The sequence below is a fragment of the Diabrotica virgifera genome, chromosome 2, assembly GCF_917563875.1.
Source record: "Diabrotica virgifera virgifera chromosome 2, PGI_DIABVI_V3a".
In the NCBI taxonomy this organism is placed as follows: domain Eukaryota; kingdom Metazoa; phylum Arthropoda; class Insecta; order Coleoptera; family Chrysomelidae; genus Diabrotica; species Diabrotica virgifera.
The window spans coordinates 191024137-191048372 of NC_065444.1; the positions used below are offsets into that span (position 1 = coordinate 191024137).

General features: G+C 30.5%; 1 protein-coding gene across 1 annotated transcript in view; it reads left to right on the forward strand.

Annotated features, from left to right (window-relative positions):
• The first annotated feature begins 18181 nt into the window (after positions 1–18181).
• Positions 18182–24236, forward strand: part of LOC114332032 (TWiK family of potassium channels protein 18) — a 155321-nt gene continuing 149266 nt past the window's right edge. The window contains exon 1 of the mRNA XM_050642979.1: positions 18182–18360. The gene's annotated coding sequence lies outside the window, so the exon portion shown is untranslated. The remainder of the gene's footprint in view (positions 18361–24236) is intronic.

Consider the following 24236-nt stretch of genomic DNA (forward strand, 5'->3'; position numbering starts at 1 on the left):
TTTCTTACCTCGAGACCACATTTGAGAATGGATACTCCTCTTCATGTTTTTAAAAGTATTCATTTTCGAGAAAAATTGTACTGACATAAAAGTTGCGTAATTAAATTTCCTATAACATAGAATTGGTTAAAAATTTAAAAAATAGTCACCCTAATTGCAAAATAGCAATAATTGCGAAAAAACCATACAAAAACAAGTATTCGCATTTTACGTTTTTCAACCATTTATGGTAAACTTAGGACCTTCATATTTCACCCAGAAAAATTTCATGATACAGTAAAACAATACTGTAAATTTCATTAAGGTCGGTTTAATAAATTTTGCAAAATAAATTTTGCAATCCAGCTTTCGCAAAAAAAATTCATTTTTTCAAAATGTTACAGGACTGAAAATAAAGCAGACAGCAAGTTGTAATTTTTTTTGCTTATAGAAGTGTACTGTACCTTTCATTTGCAATTTTCAAAATTGAAATCGATTAATTACCACGGCGTCAGAAAATTTTTGAAATAAACAATAATTTTTGGTGCTACGCGCAGGACAGCGGTGTTCGATTCACACAAGTTGATTTCCACCAAAATTTCTTCCAATCATTATCTAATATATTATCTTACTCTATATTTTGTTGTATTTTAATATTTTAATTCCACAAAAATCAAACTAATTTTATTATTGTTTGTGAAATATTGTTTAAACAATTGCATATGTTTAAAAATAATAAACTTTTATTATTTAAGTTAAAATATATGAACAAAGAAAGTTTTTGCTAATAAAAATGTTATTTCAAAGGATAGAGTATGTGTTTTTATTTTGCAATAAACAAATTTATTTATTTATATCGAAATGTAATAAAAATTAAAATGTATCAATCATTGTCAAAGGTCATTGGAATTCCCAATCAGAGCAAACTATCCGCTGTCCTGCGCGTAGCACCAATAATTAATGTTTATTTAAAAAAAATTCCTGACGCCGTGGTGTTAATCGATTTTAATTTTGCAAAATTGTAAATGAAAGGTACAGTACACTTCTATATGCAAAAAAATTTTCAATTTGCTATCTGCTTTATTTTCAGTCCTGTAACATTTTGAAAAAATGAATTTTTTTTACGAAAGCTGGATTGCAAAATTTATTTTGCAAAATCTATTGAACCGATCTTAATTAAATTTAAAGCATTGTTTTACTGTATCATAGAGTTTCTCAGGGTGAAATATGAAGTTCTTAGGTATAGCATAAATGGTTAAAAAACGTAAAATGCGAATACTTGTTTTTGTATGTTTTTTTCACAATTATTGCTATTTTGCAACAAGGGTGACTATTTTTTAAATTTTTAACCACTTCTATATTGTAGCAAATTTAATTACACAACTTTTATGTTAATACAACTTTTCTCGCAAATGAATACTTTTAAAGTTATATTGAAAAAACCAAGAAAAAAATCGAATTTTTCCTTAATTTTTTGACATTTTGATTATTTAAACAATGTTCCGGACCTTTTTGAGAGGGAGGATAACTCATATATTATTATGTGATTTATTTTCAAGCAATTTCTGCAAAAAAATTTGAGTCACCTCTCAACGTCCAAATGTACTAATATTTTTACAGATGCGCCCTGGTCTACATAGCAAAGACGCAAGTACACGTACTCATATTCGCGGTGTGCAAGTACTTGGAAGGGAAACGAGAAACGACCGTGCGCGAGTCGCGGAGAAATATTGCAACCATCTTAAATAATTCATATTGTCAATTGAAATTGTCAAATTGACCTATATTTCATACCTTCTGTCATTGAAGCAGAAAAATTATATATTGCTCCACAATATCGATATGATATGCAATTATTATATAAAGGTAAATTTAATTAATTGTATTTTGCTTGCAGTACTGCATTTTAATAACTAATTTTATTTACTACATACAATTGTTTACGTTTGCATAACATAACCTGCATCTTATTTTTTCTTCTTATTATTTTTTTGGACTATGGCGTTGACAATTATCCAGTAACCAGGACTAATATAATTGGCCAATATAATTAAAAGTGCGAATAAAAGTACAGAGCGTAGAAATAGGGGTCGCTTTGCTGAACTTGCACGGTCCCAATACTGTTTTACCAGTGTCACATTTTAAAAATTAAATGATATAGAAATAAACTAAAAATTTCATATGAAAGAGCGGAAAAAATAACCCAGTTTCGGCGCCAAATTCAAAAATCGATTTATTTCACATATACTGTTTTACCTTTGCTGGCAAGAGGTATATAAGTAAAAGTTCACCCATCACGACAATTGAGTAATAATTATGGTATTTTTATTGCAACATGAAATCCACAACATTAATAATATGGAAAGCTGGAAGAGCACAAACTAACGACAAAACTCTCTTTCTCGTTTCAGTAATCCTTTATTTTATATTAACAAATATCATTTATTTTATAATATAAGCTGCACTAGCCCGCAAAACTCTCCTGACAAGTAATTGCAAGTTTTTTATCAAAGTTATTTATTTAAAACGCTTTTCTTAAACTAAGTTAATGGCACTCGCATAGCCAAAAGGCCAGTCATGTTTACAACGTTTTTAGTCTCTATTTAGAAATCTTGTGCAAAAATACTAATTAAATATTAAATTTGAACCAGATATATAAATAGTTGCTGAAAAAAGTATGAAAGTAAGTAATGTATGTAAGTTTAGAATTATTTTAAAAAAATGTGATGTAAGATGTAAAGGTGACCTAAAAATGTAAGATTTTGGGAATTTTTTTTTATTATATAAATTTGTAAAAACGCGGCTTACATTGCTGTTCTTTTGGATTGCCTTGACATAGAAGTTTAATTTTGTTGCAGCTTATAGAAATTACATACCGGAGTATTTGATATCAATTTCAATTTAACACCTCTACAAATTCATGAAGAAAGGGGTAGTAACTTTGAAATAATTATTAAATAATTTTTTATAAATATCAAAGAATTTATGGTCTTCACAATGTTTCCTAATCTGTGCTACAAGACGTTGCCTCATAACAAACTTCAAGACTGAGTCCACGGGAAGTATCCGAAGGATACAAAGGGAATAACAAGGCATTTGTTGAACTTGAATAATAGTAAAAATAATGAATATTTCTCCATCTATCTAGCATCAACTAAAGTGAGGTTAAATCAGTAAATGCAAAATAAACAACAACAAAACACTGACCGTCTGTTTACCCCTCCTACGTTAAAGCTTAAATCTGGCAGAAAATGGCGGAGTCAATCAGCTTTTAGCGCATACCATGGCCACACTCTTCCTCGACGCACACTGACAGGAATATAACACAACCTTAATAATAACAACAATTTGGCGGTTGTGTACAACTTATCAACAAATTATTATTCTTAATATCTTTTGACAACGATTCTAGATAAAAGATGTAATTTTCATTATAATCTAACTGTGGCTGATCGCATTATAATAAATAACATACCGTTAAATTAAACATGCAACAAGTGAAGAGTTTCAGAAACTTACTAATTTTTTTAAATTCCTATGGTAATTCTTTAGCAAATTTATGGAAACTAATTAACCTTCAGTTGTCATATTTTAGCCTGCAATGAATACAGAAAAAAATATATCTAAATCTCTTGATATTCTAAAGTTATGCTCGGTAATTAGAAGGGCATCTTGAAGAAAATATAAGACAATAATATGTTTGTCCCGACATTAAAACTAAAACATTAGTAAAATTAAACCGTAAAACAGGCGTATTAGTGACTAATATCTCGTCTGCCGATTAAATGTGTCTATATTTATGTCGAGGGTGTCACCAAAGGTAACGAGCTGGAATTTATTTTTTAAGTGAGTTTGTCTAAATATAAATCGGGACGAGTCAACAGTGATGAGTTAACAACACTACGAATAAACTATTTATATTATAATACGTAATACTTAATACGAAACAACGTCCCATAGAGTGTAAAATCTTGCAGAGAGTAAATTTTAATAATGACGATGCAAGTGACACTAGTGTAATAAAGATTCAGTAAAACTAGTCCGTGGAAATAAAGATTTTCTGAGGATACTGAATTATCCAGGTGTCTGACATCTTGTTCAGTTATTGTAAACCTGTAGGAAGAAACCTACATATTTTCTGCCTAGAGATTGAAACCCTTTTTAATAACCTACAAAGAATTTAGTGCAAAAAATGCGATTTTTGAATTTTTTTTCATCCTATTAAAAATCTAAATACTTGACATAAAATTACAAAATTTGATATTTTAGAACATCGAGAGATGTTCAATATGCCAATTTTTGAAAGTTAAAAATTCATTGTGTATTGGGGTACTTAACACACTTTTAAAATTGAGACCGATCCATTAATTAGTTTAAAAATTAATATACTAATTTCTTTATCCCAGAGACCTTTTTTAATTATTGTTTAAACAAATTATACTGTTTATTAATTAATAAATGTCTGACAAATTGCAGATTTGTAATGTACACAAAAAGTCTAAAACACATTGAGTACATAAATATTATATACAGTAAACGCCACAGTACTAGATACATAGGAACATTGAGCTATTACAATCCTGGACCCTTCACTTGTCGCAATGTTTATTTTTATGTCTAGTGACGTTTAGAACGCCAGAAAATGTATAAAAACTGAATATTAACATAGAAAGTTGACAAATAAGAGATCAGCAGTATTAAATACAGCTGATCTAATTTTGACGTTTATAGTAGTTGTCATTTTGTTAAAGTTTTAAAAGTTTTAAAGTTTTGTAATATTCTTGGTGTTTGAATAAATTTATTTTAAAGCAGAGTAATAATAATATTAATTAATATATTTTTTGTATGAATAACAATAATTATTTTGAATAGTTTCTTGACAGTAACATGACATGGATAAAAGTCACATCTGAGAACGGACCGATTCGTTTTTCGTTTAAGGAAAAAATCGCAAAACAGATCGATTTTTATTTTAAAATTATGATATTTTGGCATATCTATATGTCATACTAGTAACGCCATCCATCTCGACGTGATAAAATAATCGATGATTTTTTTAAATAGGAATAGGGGTCGTGAGCTAGCTCATTTGAAAGGTAATTTAATTCTCTATTGATTAATATAAACACTTATGGTTTGTTCAACAGTAAATGGTTTGAGTTCAATTAGTGCGGTCGTAAATATTATTAAATTTATCTCACCTGGCCCATTGTTAAGACCCACCCGGAGCGATAAGCCACCGAGGTAGACAGAGTTGGTCTTTTGCAATTAACACTGACTAGACGGTACTCCCATAATAAAGCCTAAAATAAATTTTACCTGAGACCGGGTCTTTTATACTATTATCGGTTAATCCGGGCTGTTTATAGTGGTAACTAATTGAACTTAACCATTTACTGTTTAACATACCATACATAATTACGTATACAGCGTGTCCAAAAAAAATTTTTAATTAAATTCTTTGACAAAAAAAAGAAGAATGTATGTAATTTATTTATTTCAAAATACATTTTACTGTTACCCGAAAACAGACAAGAATGTGTGTGTACTTTGTATGCATGTAAGAAGTTATACTTTTATTATATAATTTCAAAGAAATAAATACATTTAAAAGGTATAAAAACGATACCAAAAATAAAAAAAAAAATACGAATCGTCCAGGATTTGATCTCGGGACGTTCCGATCACACGCTCGACCACTGAGCTATATTCTCTTTGCTTTGACAGGTTATAAGATTTCTCATACATACTGACAAATTTAATAGACCAAGTGAAATATACAAAAATACTTTAAATATACTTACTATTATTATAAAATATCTTATTCCCGATTAAGACAAATCCAAAGACACAAAAATTATAATAAATAATACATTTACTAAAAACACTTATATATTCTTTTAATGACTTATTTGCGCTGACAGCGCTGATACATACATATCTTGAAAGATTAGCAGCGAACTACATACTGTCTATGTGCTCATGCGCCCGGCATTATAAAATTTCACTCTCGATCGTAAAGAAGTATAACTTTCAAAAAATGTTTATTTTACAAATAAACATTGCTCTTTGAGTAAATTCAATGTTCAAACCAGCTTCCGCCAGCCACTTTCCTCTTGAAAGTTTGAGCATTTAATTTAAGCGAAAAGCAATGTTTATCTGTAAAATAAACATTTTTTTCTGATTTGCAACAGCAGTAGAATGTATTTTAAATTAAATAAATTACATACATTTTCTTTCTTTTTTTCAAATAATTAAATAAAAAAAAAATTGGACACCCTGTATAAATAATTATGTAAATATTTATATTATTAAATAGAGAATTGAATAAGCTTTCAAATGAGCTAGCACACTATGGCTATTCCTATTAAAAAATATCATCAATTGCGTCATCACGATCCGATGGACGACGTAACTAGTATGACATATATGCCAAAATATCATATCATATCATCCAAAATCGACTTGTTTCGGGATTTTTCCTTAAAGTCGCCGATTTACGAAATAACGAATTTATTACTTTCATTTGCACCATACTGTATAGAAAATGATAATAGTTTTAATGATAAAAAAATTTTAAGTTGCTTTTTTAGTTTCTGAACTCGAGGATTTCTAGGCTCCCAGCTCCCCCTTCACTTACCGCGACTAGTTACCATTTGAACTACATTTTTTTTTTAATTTGTTTAAGAGCCCCAGTGCACGTTGAAGGCCAATTAGTTGGGCCCCTAGTTCGGTAACCAACTAGTTGGGCCCCTAGTTCGGTAACCAACTAGTTGGGACAACGTGTACAGGACCACTTGGCGTAAATTTGGCATTGGCGGCCAGCGCAGCGTTCGTCTACAAACCGAATATTTTCGGTTTTTCGTGCACATATCAAAGGATTGTTGGCGCGATCAGCCAAACCAGCGTTCACACGTTGGTCATTGATTTGGCTTTTTCTCGGTATCTTTTTATATTTTTGCGGCATAAAAAGTCGATTTCCAGTCTACAATGGTAGTTTGGAATAGTGAAGAAGTTTTAATAGTATGACAAAATTGCTCCAAATAATGGCATAACCCAGACATCAGACATCCAAAGTGAAAGTTATCCTCCAACACCAAATTGTTCTATATAGTTCACATAATGTTCAGAAAAAGTCACACCATTTTGAGCGTCGGGTTTTGGGGGGAGAGGGGGGAGAAATCGGTAAATTCGTAGTTTTTTAGGTTCTTCGTCAATATTTCTAAAACTATGCGGTTTAGCATGAACAACCTTCTTTACAAAAATGTTCTACATTAAATTTGAAATAAAAAAGGCCCTTTAAAAGGTACCCATAAACTGACAATGTCATACAATTACATTAATTAATTACATCTTTTTTTTTAATTGATTTACAGATTAAGAATTTAAATAATTGTAAATTACGCAAAAACTATGACACCTAGGTATAGGACATCGATACCTATACCATTCAAAAGAGGTAAAGGACATCGCACACATCTTACGGAAAATATAATGTCACTCAAATTCAATAAAATTTATACGAATTGATTCGTTTTAAATTAACGGCCAAATCTTATCATTGCGCCAACTCTGTATTTTCAATAATAAGAGCAGAAGTTGATATAAATAAATCTGAAATCAAATGGGTACGTACATAAGTTAGAGAGAGAAAAAATATTTTAAAATACCAAGATTATCGGTACTCCATAAATCAGCGGATTAGTTTCACTAATCCGCTTAGGCCCAGCGGGGTTTAAGCTGTTTTGAATAGCACTCAGAATAATAATGATTGTTACTAACACTTTATGGACTACAAAAATGTGATTTCGATAAACTTTAATTGCAATTTGCGCCGTAATTAATCATAATTAAGAGTTGACGCAATGATAAGAATTGACCGTTAATTTAAAACTGATCTAATCGTTATAAATTTTATTGAATTTGAGTGACATTATATTTTCCATAAGATGTGTGCGATGTCCTTTGTTTAGTATAATTATTTATTAATATACATGGTGTTCCATTTAAAGTAAGCATCATATGACACATTGAATACTCAACTAATGAAACCGTAAATTTTGAACACCCTGTAGAGAAATTTGTAATAATTAATCATGGAATACATTCAACCAATATCCAACTATTTAGATGTAAAAGGAATGTTTTTATAATTTCGTAAATAACTTGAGAATAAGCCTTTTTTTAAAAACTTTACATTTTAAGAAAAGTCAACATAACTCAGAACACTCTGTACATAGGTATAGGGAAGCCTTATGAAACTTATACCTTATTTTTTGCGGACAATTAAAAAATTCAATAAAATACAGGGTGTTCCATAAGAAAAAATATAACTTTGATAGATACGCCGCCATTTATTGGGACACCCTGTATATTTCAAAATATTTTTAAAATGTAACTATTATCAACTTACAAACTATTCAATTTAAATTTTTTTCAAATCTTTTACCATTTCGCTGTAATCTTCCGTCGCGTTAGTGGTGACTCACCCTGTATACAGTGCTAGTCAAAAGTCCGTACCCCCCCCGTATCTTTTGAACGGTTATACTTATAATAGTGAAATTTGGAGGGAGGAAATAAACGGACGTAGGCTTCTTAACTAGTCATGACAGGTGACGTAATAGTGACAGGTGACTTTACAACGCCACTGTGACAGATAATTTTAAATGGGACCTTATGGCAAGTGATACCTCACTTAAAAGGTATTGAAAATACCTATTCAGTCATACTAATTTTTTTGGGTATAAGTTGATTTTGATTTTGGTGAAATAATGAAACAAATATAAAATTGTAGTTTCGCATTTAATTAATAAAAATTCAAATATCCGCCTATGGTTTTTTTGTCAAAAAAGTTGACGTTTTTCAGCTCTCTAGTAGTTTTTACGTCAACGTTAACCTTTTTGATAAGTAACCATAGGCGGAGGTTTGAATTTTTATTAATTAAATGCGAAACTACAATTTTATATTATCTCATTTATTCGTTAAAATGAGCTTAAACGCAAACCAAATTGGTATGACTGAATAGGTATTTTCAATACCTTTCAAACGAGGTATCACTTACCATAAGGTCGTATTTAAAATTATCTCTCACAGTGGCGCTGTAAAGTCATCTGTCACTATTACGTCACCTGTCTTGACTAGTTAAGAAGCCTACGTCCGTTTATTTCCTGCCTCCAAATTTCACTATTATAAGTATAACCGTTCAAAAGATACGAGGGGGGGTACGGACTTTTGACTAGCACTGTATAGGTATGCTACATCAAAATAACTAACAATAAAAATTTAGTAACGTTGCATTGTCGGGGTGACTTTTCATGTCCTATAATAGTAGTTATATGGTCAAATCATTGTTTGTAATCATGGCGCCGTAGTATAATACTACGGCACCATTATTAAAAAACTTCTAATAAATTATTATAGGTCTGGATCCCGCGTATGAAAAAAAGTTGATTAATAGCAAGCTGAAAATTTGTTAATAGCTTAAGGGTGTGTAATCGGACAAACTTTGATATATGTGAACACTGGAACAGGGGAAGTTTTAATTGTGGAACAGGTTAAAAATGTGGAACGGTCAGACCACGAAAACGGCACGTGTATTTGGTCCGACAGAACAGACTTAAACGCCCCGAAGAGAGATTAAACTCTCATGCAAAAATCAGACTGCTATTTTTTACCAAATAAGCGTTTTAATAAGTGGAACATGTAGAATATGTGAAATGACAAGAATTATGACAGGTGATAAATAGCAGTCTGATTTTTGCATGAGAGTTTAATCTCTATTCGGAGAGTTTAAGTCTATTCTGTCGGACAAAATAAATGTGCCGTTTTCGTGGTCTGACCGTTCCAAATTTTTAACCTGTTTCACAATTAAAACTGCCCCTGTTCCAGTGTTCCCATATATCAAAGTTTATCCGACTAGACACCCTTAAGCTATTAACAAATTTTCAGCTTGCTATTAATCAACTTTTTTTTCATACGCGGGATCCAGACCTATTATTATACTGGAGGTTTTAATGTTAATAGTTTCGATTTTTAGGAGCGTACAAATATATCCTAGCGTATGCAGATGACACCGATATCATAGCAGGAACAAAGGCGGACCTGGTTCAATCTATAGGACCTAGAATCTATAGAATCTATATGGTTCAATCTATAGACCAGAATAGAAGCTGATTCTGGAACAGGCCACGACCAACCATGACTTGTAGAGCCAATGATGATAATAAACTGTTTTCTCTACAGTTTTAGTTTAACACAGAATAAAAAAATATAAAAAAACCATTTTTAAGAAACGCTTTTCTTTAGTTACGAGTGACTAAAATTAAAAATATTATAAAAAATCAACTAAAAAGCAAAAAATTAAAAAAAAATGGGAAAAATCTAACACATTTGTCAAAGAAAAGCGTGGCGCGTATTCATCGAATAAACGGTTTTCGCCCCACGCTTTACTTTAACGAATATGTTAGATTTTTCCACTTTTTTTATTTTTTGCTTTTTAGTTGATTTTTTTATAATATTTTTAATTTTAGTCGCTCGTAACTAAAGAAAAGCGTTTCTTAAAAATGTTTCTTTTTATATTTTTTTATTTTTTACTTGTTAGTCTTACACTTTGCAAACATTAAAATATATCGTCATGTTTATTAAAATATGTATAATACATATGATGTACTAACATGAAAAGTAGTCGGAATCGGCAAAAAATTTGAAACTTTATTGTTTATTTATGAAGCATAACGTAAACAATTAACGTAAAAAGTGAAATTATGTATAGTTCATATCATTAGCTACAATCCGTAAAAGTTTCAAGTTTTTACATTGTAAAAAACAAGAGAATTTAAGCATTTTTTATTAAAATTGTTATTTTTTTTATTTAAACAATTAATAAACATAAAAAAAAAATATTGAAAAATTCGTGTATTGTTCCCGCGAATGCATATGTCTGCAAATTTTCATTCATTTGCATTGAAGAAAAGGCAGTCAAATTAACGTCTAAAAATTTGACGCAAACTATTGAACTAAATAAAAGCGTTTAAAAATAGATTCCTAATAACGAAATATTAAATGATATTGTAAGTGTACTAAAAACTACTACCTATTTAATTACTCTTTTTAACTACTTTTAAATAATTTTAAAAAATAATTAAAAATAATCAAGTTGTTTTTCACTGTAATTATAGATATTGAGTATGACCGTGAGGCTGTATAATTTAAATTGGAAATAATAAATTGGTAATGTTTAATGACATATTTTAATTTTTTTGGAACTCTGAATAGAAATTTAGGTACTTATAATAGTATATGTACGAAGAAATTTGGCTTTTTACTTTTTCCATGAGCCCCAGATCATACTATTGACTTAAATTTAAATATATATTGTAATATATTGTATAGTATATAGTGTAATTAACTATTCTAATTGAGAAATAAGCCACAGTTTAACTTGAGAAAATAATTTTATTAACGTTTCGACTTCCACGTCGGACGTTAGGCGCCACTTTTTCAATATGGCGATGCGAGCGGCGGAGATACGAGGTAGCAAAGTTGAAATTCAAAAAGAGCATACCGAAATCTATATAATCTCTAATTTTCAAAACTCCCGGAAAACTTACCAGGTAACTCCATTTTTTTCCACCAAATTATTGAACTATTATTGCAAATCCAATATATTCAATATATTTTGTCACTTCTGATTTAAAGCTAAATGTAGTTTTCAGGATATAGTGTAGGAAACAGATGTTGAAGGTTGCAAACTGTAAACAAGTCCGGTGTTCTTTTTTTCTGGTATATCAGGAGGTTTTTATTATGAGACTAATGTTTTATTAAAAAAATTCGCCTTGAAACCCCCATTTTCATCCCTTTAGAGTGAGTAATTTGTGGTTTTTGCGAAACGTAGCCCTTACTGTACGTTTTGCAAAAAATTTTAGAAATATGAAGATGACTATATTTCCTGCAATTTATTCCCAAAAGCATATGTCTATTACTCACCGTTTAGCGGTGGTACCGCCCCAAAGTTAACAAGTTAAAAAACTGAAAATCAAGAAGATACTCTGCGCCAATTAATCACAAATAAGTGGCTGTTTATTTGGTATAGGTTTCACTTAAGTTCAATTGCCCATTTTTTGTTTACAGGGTGTTACATTAAAAAAAAACCTTTTTATACCATCTGAACCGCATATACCAGAGTAAAAAAACTTTCAGCACATTAAAAGCGATTACTTGGTGCAACTACTGTAGCCAAAAAAAACGTGGGGTTGAAAAAAAAATTCTTTGCTGGGCATATGCTTCATCAATGGGGTTTTTCATAAATATATATGGTTATTGCAACATCCCTACGGAAATCTCCTCTATGCCATATCCCTTAAAATAAGTTTGGAGAGCATGTTTTTACTATATTCTCATTACTTATGTATTTGTTTTTAAGCAAAACTTATACAAATTAAAAACCACTATTTGCTCTACAAAGACGATCCTGTGCATTTTTTTCGTATAAGCAACCGTTACGGCACAGTGGCGCCGTAAGCCTCAGAAATGCTTTGGTGGGCTCCAATTTTTATTTTTGTTTTCGTCACTTGTTCATTTTATTGATAAAGTACTTATGTCAAATAAAAGAACACAATTTCTACTAAATATTATGGCCTATGCATATTTTACTTTATTTGCACCCTAAAGCCACAGTAGTGGTCCAAATTCAATTTTTGCATAATATTTTCTTTATTAATTCTCCTTTTTTTTGGTAGTTCCTGGAAAAAAATGGGGGTGTACTATACAAATTTGTAAATAACGCCAGTACATAGGTAATCGCCGAATGTTTTGTACCCTAGCATAAGAGGTTCAGATGGTATAAAAATGGGTTTTTCATGCAGCACTCTGTAATTAAAAAAGGGGCAATTGCCCTTAAATTAAACTTATACCAAAAAATTAGCCACTTACATATTTGTGATTAATTGCCGCAGGGTTTTTTCTTGATTTCCATTACAGTTAGGGAAAAATAGATTTTTTTAAAAACATCGTTTTCAACCTTCCGTTACTCGCGCCAATTCTTTGTGATCGAATTCTCGCGCACGGTGCAGAAGACCGGGTCCGAAAATATGAGTCAGCAATATTTAAAAAAAATATTTTTTTGCAAAATTGTATGTAGTTATATTACTTATTGAATATCTGATCATATAATTTTGCAGATATGCGTTTGAGTCAACATTATATTAGTTTAATCAAAAGTAACTTTGTTCATCATCTTTTTCATACGTTTCCTCGTCGGTCAATAATTCCTCAAATAATTTTAATAATCTTTGCTTCTTCGTCTCGTAATCCATATCTAAATATAAATAAACAAATATATAAATTAGGAAATTGTTGAATGCTCGAATAAATGAATATTAAAGTCAAAAGGCAGATATCGAGCACTGAATTTAATTAAATCTTGCCAAGTATACTGTCGCTCACAAGAGCATCCTCAGGGGCATTTCGTAAATAAAAAGAAGGTATCCTCGAATGTCATTTTATTAATAAATAATTTTGGTGGCAAACTTAAATTAACATCTAACTAAACACTGAACAAGGGACAAAACAGATAAATTAAATTGCCAGTAGGTTCTACATTTTACAATATGGAGGCAGAATGAAGAATGAAGTAATCATTCCAGGCAACCAAAAATTAGGAAATGGTTGAATGCTCGAATAAATGAATATTAAAGTCAAAAGGCAGATATCGAGCACTGAATTTAATTAAATCTTGCCCAAGTATACTTTTGCTCACAAGAGCATCCTCAGGGGCATTTCGTCAATAAAAAGAAGGTATCCTCGAATGTAATTTTATTAATAAATAATTTTGGTGGCAAACTTAAATTAACATCTAACTAAACACTGAACAAGGGACAAAACAGATAAATTAAATTGCCAGTAGGTTCTACATTTTACAATATGGAGGCAGAATGAAGAATGAAGTAATGATTACTTCATTCTTCATTCTGCCTCCATATTGTAAAATGTAGAACCTACTGGCAATTTAATTTATCTGTTTTGTCCCTTGTTCAGTGTTTAGTTAGATGTTTTATTAATAATTTATTAATAAAATGACATTCGAGGATACCTTCTTTTTATTGACGAAATGCCCCTGAGGATGCTCTTGTGAGCGAAAGTATACTTGGGCAAGATTTAATTAAATTCAGTGCTCTATATCTGCCTTTTGACTTAAATATATAAATATCGAAACTAAGAGAAATATCTTAAATTACCTTACTAATTAACCCGGGAACAGTCACGCTCTATTCTGTCACGTAATCGGTCGCGTGTTAGATTTTGCCTAACAATACGAATTTAGACGCGAATTTATAACAAATATTTATGTTATAGTATTTTTATTTAGTTGTGATGTTAGAAGTATTATTTCTAACAAATATTAAAGCTAATTTTTTCTCACCAATGCCATAAATTTCAAAAAAAAAGAAGAAGAAAAAAAAAACCACGCATTACTACATCCTTCCTCGAGGCACTTACGAGTGGAAAGTTATGTTGCAAAATTTGTCATCAAGTTATCACGAAAAAGGATAAAATGTTAGATTTTTTCTGATTTAAACACAAAAATTTGTGCACAAATACCCGCACAGGGTGTGGCGCACCGTATTGGCTAGTAATAAAAGTACAATACTCTTTCTTACACTGCACGTAGACTTCACCCATAGTTGACTGACGACTTAAGAGGTATATGCAGCAGCAATTCAAAATCTCCACTTCAATCAAAGTTACAGGAAGTTATTTATCGGGCCCGTGTCACACACCGTGTGCGAGTAACGGAGGGTTAAAAACTTTTTAACTGGGACGCCACTCCCGCTAAGCGGTGAGTGACAGACATACGCTGTCGGGGAATAAATAGTAGGAAATATAGTCCTCTTCATATTTCTATAAAGGAAATATTTTTAAAAACGTAAACGAAGGACTACGGTTCGCAAAAACCACAAATGACCCCATTTAAAGGGATGAAAATGGGGGTTCCAGGGGGCGATTTTTTTTAATAAAAAGTTAGTCTAGCAATAAGCACCTCTTTATATACCAGAAGAAAATAAAACCGGACTTGTGTCCACTTTTCGAGGTTCAACCTCTGTTTCCTGTTCTAATATAGTAATTCTTAGGTAGAATTTAATGTAGAAGTTGCAGGTTTAATGGAGAGATATTGGCTTCATTCCGTAGTGGTACTTATATATGCGGTGCACTACGTGGTAATTTAGGATATCCTACCAAAAAGGGGAACAAGAGAGAGAATATTATAATAAATATTTAATATATAAAAAACCAAGGAGGAGTTTTAAACAGTAAAAATAAGTCGATGAACTAAAACAGACACTACGTTCTTCACTGTTCACTGTACTACTGCAACTGCACTACACTGCAGTAATACTGTGGATAGCGAAGAGTGTAATGTCTGGGGTCTCACGATACTGAAACCTTGGAAGTCTTAAAAATGACGTCAGAAAGATGTCGAAAGCTTGACCCTGCGAATATCGACGCGGTTCAACACGGAAGCCTGGTGAGTTTAATATTAATTCTTATAATAATTTTAATTTTAGTTTTAGGTTAAATTGTACACTTCCCGTCCTATAAAACTGGTACACTTTTTTCCCATGTAATCCTGTGCACTTTTCCAATGTAAACCTGAGAAACGATCGTGCGCGAATAGCGGAGAAATCTTGCAATTTTCTTTTCATAATTCATTGTCAATTGAAATTGTCAAAATAGAACAGACATCTTGCAACTTTCTTTTCATAATTCATTGTCAATTGAAATTGCCATATTGACGTATATTTCATATCTACTCTCAATGAAGAAGTAAAATTATATGTTGCTCTACAATATTTATATGATATGCAATTATTATATAAAAGTAAATTTAATTAATTGTATTTTGCTTGTAGTAGTGCATTGTAATAATTAATCTTATTTACTACATACAATTGTTAACCTTTTAATAACATAACCTTATTATTACTTTTTCTTCTTATAATTTTTTGGGCATGGCCTTGACAATTGTCCAGTAACCAGGAGCAATATGATTGGCCAATATAATTAAAAGTGCGAAAAATTTTGCCGAGCTATGAAATCAGGTGTCTTTTTTCCGAACTTGCACGGTCCCAATAGATGTCGTGATTCGCTATTATAATGAACTGGTAATGTTCTTCTTCTGTCTGTTAAGTATTCCTTGAAGCTGTGCAGTATTTTATATATTTTATTTTCTAGTAATTTGGTTGGATCTCTTTTTAGTTTTGTGTAGAGAATGTTTTTGACAAATTCGAGAATTTGTCAAATTCGTGAATTAATCATATACTATATTAATCACAGTAGGGTTGCCTTATTAGGGTAGGGTAGTATTATTGCGGATTCACCTTCTTTTAGAGCTTTGATAGCTTTGTGTTTGAGCTATACTAAAATTTGCTTTGGATTTTTTGCTTTTCTTTCAGTTCCTATTTTCACATTACTCAATATTCTTTCTATTCGTCTGGCAGTTCTTGACACTCCTTTTCCTCTGAAATAGGTATGTCTAGTTTGGAAATGGATATTCATGTTAAAGAATAATTCAGACCCTTTGACAGCCTCAGGTTCTCGTTTGCGTTCAACTGTCTTTAGTATAGATTGTCAACTCCTGTGCTATTTGCATTATATATTAATTATTATTATCTATTATCATTATTTGTTATTACTGGTATTCTAAAACAGGTAACATGTGTTAATACGTGGAGTCTTTTGTGATTGTATATATTCGAATAGACTTTGTGTATGAAATGTCTTATTTCATTAAAATCATAATTTGATATATATAACACAGATTGTCTTCAATACTTACAATGTCCAGTTTTAATAAAAATAAATTAAAATTGTGGTATTGACTCTTCTCCCTTATGAGGACGAGATTGGCTCTGTGGAGAATTTATTTTGCCTAATCTGCTACTTGAATGGGATGGTTTTAGCTTCAAGCCTTTGGAAATAATGTTTTTAGGGCTCCATCAGATTCAGAGCATATTTGTTACCTTTTGATTACTTAAATTTGGTAAAATTTGGTTACCATTAACATAAGTTCATATCAAAGTTGTTAACTCCTTTGATCTCTTTTTTGCTAATGTAATTTGTAATGTAATTTCTAATGTAATCTCTAATGTAATTTCTAATGTAATTTCTAATGTAATTAACCCTGGAAACTCACACTTGGGTGTGAGATACCCATCGCGACACTTAACTGCATGTAGCTTCTGCAGCTGCATTTCAATGGTAATGCTGCTTTATGTAAATTCAGTCTCTAGTCTGCCAAGGACGGGTGTGTAGTTGCGGTCTCATTTGAGCAATATTTCCAATCACGAAAATTTATTGAATACAGGCTAGGGTATGTAGCACCCATGTGTGAGGTTTGCGATCAAGTGTGCGTTCCAGTTAATGACCTAACAACACAATATCCCACAAATTTAGTAAAGCAAACTAGGTGTTATTTCTACAAAGGCAAAGATGGAAAAGCAAAGAGTGCATGCTCGGCTTGCTATAAAGCATAACGCATGGAGCATAGAGCCACACTGCCTTATGAATGTAGTCACTAAAATGAGTGAAACTGAAATACCTGGCTAAGAATGAATATGAGTTCTATAATCAAAAGGTGTTATGTTTTAGTTAGAAAGCTCACTTTTTAGTTGTTAAAATAAATTAAAATATTTTGAATTATATTTCCGGTTTTTTAGAAAATATTTGTTAATTATTTTTAGATATCTTTCATATTTTTTTCTTTTGTGTTATTACAATTAAGAGAGAGAAAATAAAATGATTGATTTAATTATTCTTATGTATTCAATAGTAATTAGAGAGTCTCTGGAAATTATAAAACATTTATTTTTTTTTATTTCTTCACAAAACATCATTGGGTATCTGATACCCATATATGCGGTTTATTTAAAAAAAAAACTGTTGCTGGAAATATGTAATATCTGATAGAATAGCGATAGTATAACTATTTTAATATTTTCTATTCAATATTGCTAATACAGTAGGATTATAGTGCATTGAATAAGTTGATTTTATCAAATCTACATTTTTAGAACATTTTTCTTAAAAGCTCTTAGTCTCACATAAATATTGTCAAATTGTTTCTCGAAAAATTCAAAACTTATTTTTCCAAAAATATCCCCACATGATGGCACGGTTCGGAGAGAGAGCCTTCAACAACTCGAAAACCAAAATACTAGTCGTCGGGACGGATTCAATTTAGAGAGACGCATCATAAAAACAGTTCAAAATATTATCTGTTGATTGTAGGAAAATACGCGCTAGAAAAGTGAAGTCAGTTTTATGTAATTGAGTGCGGTTAAGTGACTGTATTTTGTTTTTTTTTATTTTTTTTTTTAAGTTTTCGTAAGTGAAATATTTATTTTATTATTTTGTTACTAACTTTTTTGAGCTTAAATTCTGAGTTATACCTATTTCATTCAAATTGATTTTACTCTTATTGTCTGAAATTGTCAACGTATGATTGTCTTATTATCTATAATGTTTAATGGATTTTAATATTATTACAATTTATTCCTTAATTTTTAAAAAGACCCTGTCTGTAGGTATTTTTGTATTTAAGAAACAAACATCCCTTAACTTTTTTATTTTTGTATTCAAAATTGAATGACTGATATTGTATTCAACCGTTACTTGATGGAAGTTCATTTTATCTAACAATTAAACGCTCAAGATCCTTTGTTTTCGATCTTTTCATAAAAATTATCACAAGTTAATATCACTACAGTTGTTTCGGTAGTGTGGCTATCTCAAATGATAAATTTTACTGTGTATCTGCACTTTAAAGTCTTTAACTGAATAGCCTGAGGAGTGCGGAGCTATTTCTCTCAAGTTTGTGATTAAAAATAATTATTTCTGAATTTTTTAATTAGTTAACTTTAATAGATTCTAATAAAGATAGCTTATGTCCTTTATTTTGAATAAGGAGAATTTGAAACTGTTCATTAAAAGGAAGAATATGATCTCGAAGGTGAAGTGCTTACGTAGAATCATTTTTCTTTAATTGAAAGCCCTCTTGTATTCTTCTATCCGTTTGTTAAGTTTATGTTCGGCCAATTTGACCGATGTAAGTTTTTAGACAGTTACCATATTTATGTCAGCGTGTGTACACCACTCTCACATTGCCATTTCTTTTAGCTCTTATTGCTATGAATGTATTTGTTTAAATTGTTTTTTTCTGAAAGCTGGTGTTATTCCTTATTTATTGATATTCATCTTTTGTTGATATCTTACCTATATAAATCAGTAATAGAGCAGAAGATTCTGAGTGTTTTTTCTGGTGGGGGGAAGACTAGCTTTAGGTCTTGATTATACAGTTTTTGTTTAAATCTGTTTATTGTTTATTCGTTGTATCCATTGTACAATTGAATATCATTGAGGAATAGCAGTAAATAATGGGTACAACGAATAAATAATAAGAGTCAAAGAAAAAGCAATTAGAGAGTGATGTTTACAAACTGACATGTGGTTAATGTCAAAATAACGACACGAATCAAACTGGCAGAACCTTTAACAAACGCAAAGCAGAACACACAAGGGCTTTCAATAACTAAAAAATAGATTCTGCGTACACACTTCACCTTCTAGATCATAATCATTATTTTAGTTTCAAATTCTTCATACTCAAAATAAAGGCCTTAACCCGGGAGCAGTCGTGCCGTGAAAAAAAATCTCACATTTTATCCTTGTCCGTGATAACTTGAACATTTTTTCAACCCTGCTTTCAACTTATAAGTGCCTCAAGGAAGATCGTAGTAATGCGTAGAATTTTTTTTTAATTTTTTTTTTTGTAGAATGTATGGCTTTGGTGAGAACTAATTAGCTTTAAAATTGTTAGAAATAGATATTTTTAACCTAAAAGATAAATAAAAATATTATAAAATAGAAATTTGATTTAAATTCGTATTTAAATCTATATTGTGAGATTTTTTTCTCTGCGCGCGACTACTTACGTTACAGAAGTGAGCGCGACTGCTCCTAGGTTAAGCTATCTTTATTAAAATCTATGGAAATTAATAAATAGTCTAGGCGCCAGAGGTGTCAATGTGTCTTTTTTAATTCTGATGGACAAACTCAACGGTTTTATATGGATTTTTGGCTGCTGATTACGAAATTTGAGGGTGGATTTCGATCCAGGTGGTCAAAAAATTGTTATAAACAATTTAATCGTTTATAAGACTCTGGCTCATAAACTAAAAGAGATACAAAAAATATTTTAAATAAAATTTGTTCCTTAATAGAAACGAAGAAAAAACGTTTACTAAACTCAAATCCAATAATTAGAACTCAAAATATTGTAACATTAGTGCATAATGCAAATTTAAAATTGCAAAATAAGTATTTTTCGAAGCTTTGTCGATCGTAACTCGGCTTCTACGTATGAAATGAGCATTAGAAGGTCTCATTTTAAAGCTTAATTAATGGGTTTCCAAACATAGTTTGTTAAATTATTTTGTCTTTATTTGTTTTAAAGTTATACCAATTTGAATTTATAATTTTCTTAAAGGAATTGTACATTAATTTGTTTATAAGGATTTCAAGCAAATTTGAGCCATAAACATTTATACTTTAATTAACAATAATGACAGAAGAACTCAAAAGAAACAATTTGAGCCTATGAAAATATTCGTGAGTTTATTTTTGGCCAAGATATCGATATTTTAATGGCGCACTATGAGGTGCAAGATCGACTCACAGTCAAGTAATATCGCGGTAAAGACACCGATCGACTGCTCTCGTGTTACATTATTTTGCTCAGGAGGCCTTGCCTATCCTTAATAAATAATATCAGCTGTCTTTTTAGTTATATTTCTGAAATATTAGTTTTTATTGTTTTTTTTTTCTTATTTAGTAAAAAAATAGAAGACAAAATAAATAGAATGAAAGGTTATACGAGGTACAGTATGACGATTTAATATAAGAATTATATAAAATTTGATTAGGATCTTCCAAAATGAAGAATGAAGATAACGTATATATACATAGAAATTATAATTTGCATGGAGAAGTTAGCACGTCAACCTTTACAGTGTGAGCATCAGTCGATCTTGTTTCTCATAGCGCGCCATTAAAATATCGATATCTTGGCCAAAAATGAACTTAGAACATTTTCGTAAGCTCAAGTTGTTCTTTTTGAGTCCTTCTATCATTATTGTTAATTAAAGTATAAATGTTTATGGTTCAAATTTGCTTGAAACCCTTATAAACAAATTAATATCCAATTTTTTAAAGAAAACTATAACTTCAAACGGATATAATTTTAAAAGAAATGAAGACAAAGTAATTTAACAAACTTTGTTTGGAAGCCCATTAATTAAGCTTTAAAATGAATGAGACCTTCTACGGTTCATTTTCATGCGTAGAAGTCGAGTTAAGATCGATAAAGCTTCGAAAAATACTTATTTTGCCATTTCCAATTTGCATTGTGCACTAATATTCCACTATCTTGGGTTCTAATTATTGGATTTAAGTTTAGAAACGATTTTTTCTTCGTTTTTTTTAAGGAACAAATTTTATTTGAAACATTTTTTCGTATCTCTTTTAGTTTATGAGCCAGAGAATTATAAACAATTAAATTCTTTATAACAATTTTTCGACCAGTCGGATCGAAATCCACCCTCGAAATTCGTAATCAGCAGCCAAAAATCCATAAGAAACCGTCGAGTTTGTCCATCAGAATTGAACATGACACGGTGACCTCTATTTGGCGCCTAGATTAAAATTAAAAATATAGATATAATTCTGAATGTCCAACTTGAGACAATCAGCTTCCCACTCATCAACCTATTCATTAACGACTGTAAATTGTAGACATACAATAAAATATATCACTTGAGAAAGGCACTCTGCGGAAACAGCTATAGTGATATTAATTAGTAATAAATTTTGTGGAAGAATTGAAAACAAAACTTTTCAGTATTAGATGAAATTAAATGATATTAATTATTAAAAATATGTGTCCACTAATTCGATGCTTTTCCTGATATTTTGATTCCAGAAACTTTCCAATATTTATTTTATCTATTATTACTTTTACGTTATATTTGATTTATGAATTTATTACGTTTTTTTATACTTCCTGCTCTACTTCACAAATTTTTGATATAATTGACTAATGTGTTAGTCGGCGAATGACTGGCTCCATGTCCCCATATTTCTCTCTGATTTATATCCTCTTGTTTACCAACTTCTTCGCTATGTTAATTTTATTGCTGTTTTAAAACAAACAAACTGTGAAGTGATAAATCTTGTCTAACAATAAAATACTAAAATCTTTTGTTTTAAATATTTCCACCAAATTTATTATAACTTAAGGTTACTACAGCTGTTGCGGCAGAATGCCTTTCTCAAGTGATTTAATTTTACTATGTATTTTTTCTGCATCTTAATAGTCTCTATTAAATTTTGTGAAAGTATTGAAAACAAAACTCATTATTTTATTGTTAGATAAACTGAAATTAGTCAAGTAACGATCGAATCGATCAAATTATGATAAAAATATTGATTTATTACTTTGAAATTATTTTTGGACATATAAAGGTGTCCCCGAAAATAGTGCGTTCCTTTAAGGTGTGGATATAATACACAATTTAGAACAAAAAAGTCGTATAACATTTCTTCCTAAAGTTAACCGTTTCCAAAAAAAAAATACATTGTTCTCCATACGAGTGAATTTTTATTTTCATAAATTTTAATGACCTGGCAACATTGCGTAGAAGAACATGTGATTGTAGAAATTTTATCTAATGGAACCCCTTGTTTATTTACTAATTGAGGCGTGATTTTTAGGGTTGATGACCCTAGATGTAGGTACCTACCTGCAAAATAATTATTTCTTGCTTTAATAATGTGGCAATTTTGCTATTAATATCTAAATTATGGTTTTGGATTACGGCTCAAAGTTTTACATAAAAAATAACTTTTACTTAAGAGCAAAGAGTAGCGATCAACAGGAAGCAACAAATTTTGAATATTTTGTCGAGATATTTGGCACACATATTCGTAATATAATAAAGAATGGCGTTACAGAGCCTAATTTCAGAAATATGTTAGTATGTGGAAATTACTCTATAACTAAATAAAATATTGAAAAAAGGAGCCTGTACGGCCATTAAGAAAGACAAAAAAATAAAATTTCTTCAAATAAACTTTTTTATCCCGTGCCTAGATTTTGTGTTACATTGGAACTACTAAAAATCGATTTTTTTATAACAAGAAATCGAACGTCACTGACTTGGCAACATTTCGCGCCTATATGTATAAAAATTATTGTGTTTGATAGTATAAACGTCACTGTCAGTGTCGAATTACCGACGCACTGTTGCCTCACTTTTGAAAGTTCGCAGAACTTTCGCAATCTTGGACCGCGTTTGTTGCTACCTGTTGATCGCTACTGTGTGCTCTTAAGTAACAATGGTTTAACTCCTAAAATGTAATTAATGCTCTTAGTGGAAAAATTATTTGCATCAAATGTTTTTCTGAAATCTATTGAAATATGGAATAATTTTAAACGAATTAATAAAATGCCAATCATTTACAATAAAAACACTTTAATCTTTTAACTAAACTAGTATTATGTATTTATTAAACTTTAAAGGTGTTGAGTGCAAGGGTTTTAACTAAATTACATAGTTTACAATAGAAACTAAATACAACAGACAACGTTTAATGATTCTAATTTAAAAGATAAAGTTTTTCAATCCTAATAGCAACATTAAGATATTGAAAAATATTAAAAATATTACTAAAAGATTTTTAAATTGAAAACTTATTGGTACATTTCCCTGGTGACACCTCCAAGGCTTCTACAATTTGCAAGCCAAATGGATGCTGCAGTGACGACAAAAGGGAAGGAATTCTACACTATGTAATTAACAACCCTGTCTGTAGCTTGGTAAAGTTCCAACGGAAAATGAACCTGGTTACTCCACGGAGTAATACTACTATAAAATAACAATGTATACCATTTTTATTCATCTGCAATGCGAAGCCAAAAATATCTTAATTTTTACTTACATAGATTATAGAGCGCAACCAGCACTGGTTGCTTTCTCTAATCCAGTAAACTTTTCGAATTAGTCCCACATTGCAACTGACGTGAATGGATTAGGTGACTAGCTAGGTGACTAGCTGATTCTAATTTAGTTTTTTGCACTATGTTTTGTCTATCAATAATTTGTATACTTGTAGTCTAAAAATACCTTGAAAACACATACCTTGAA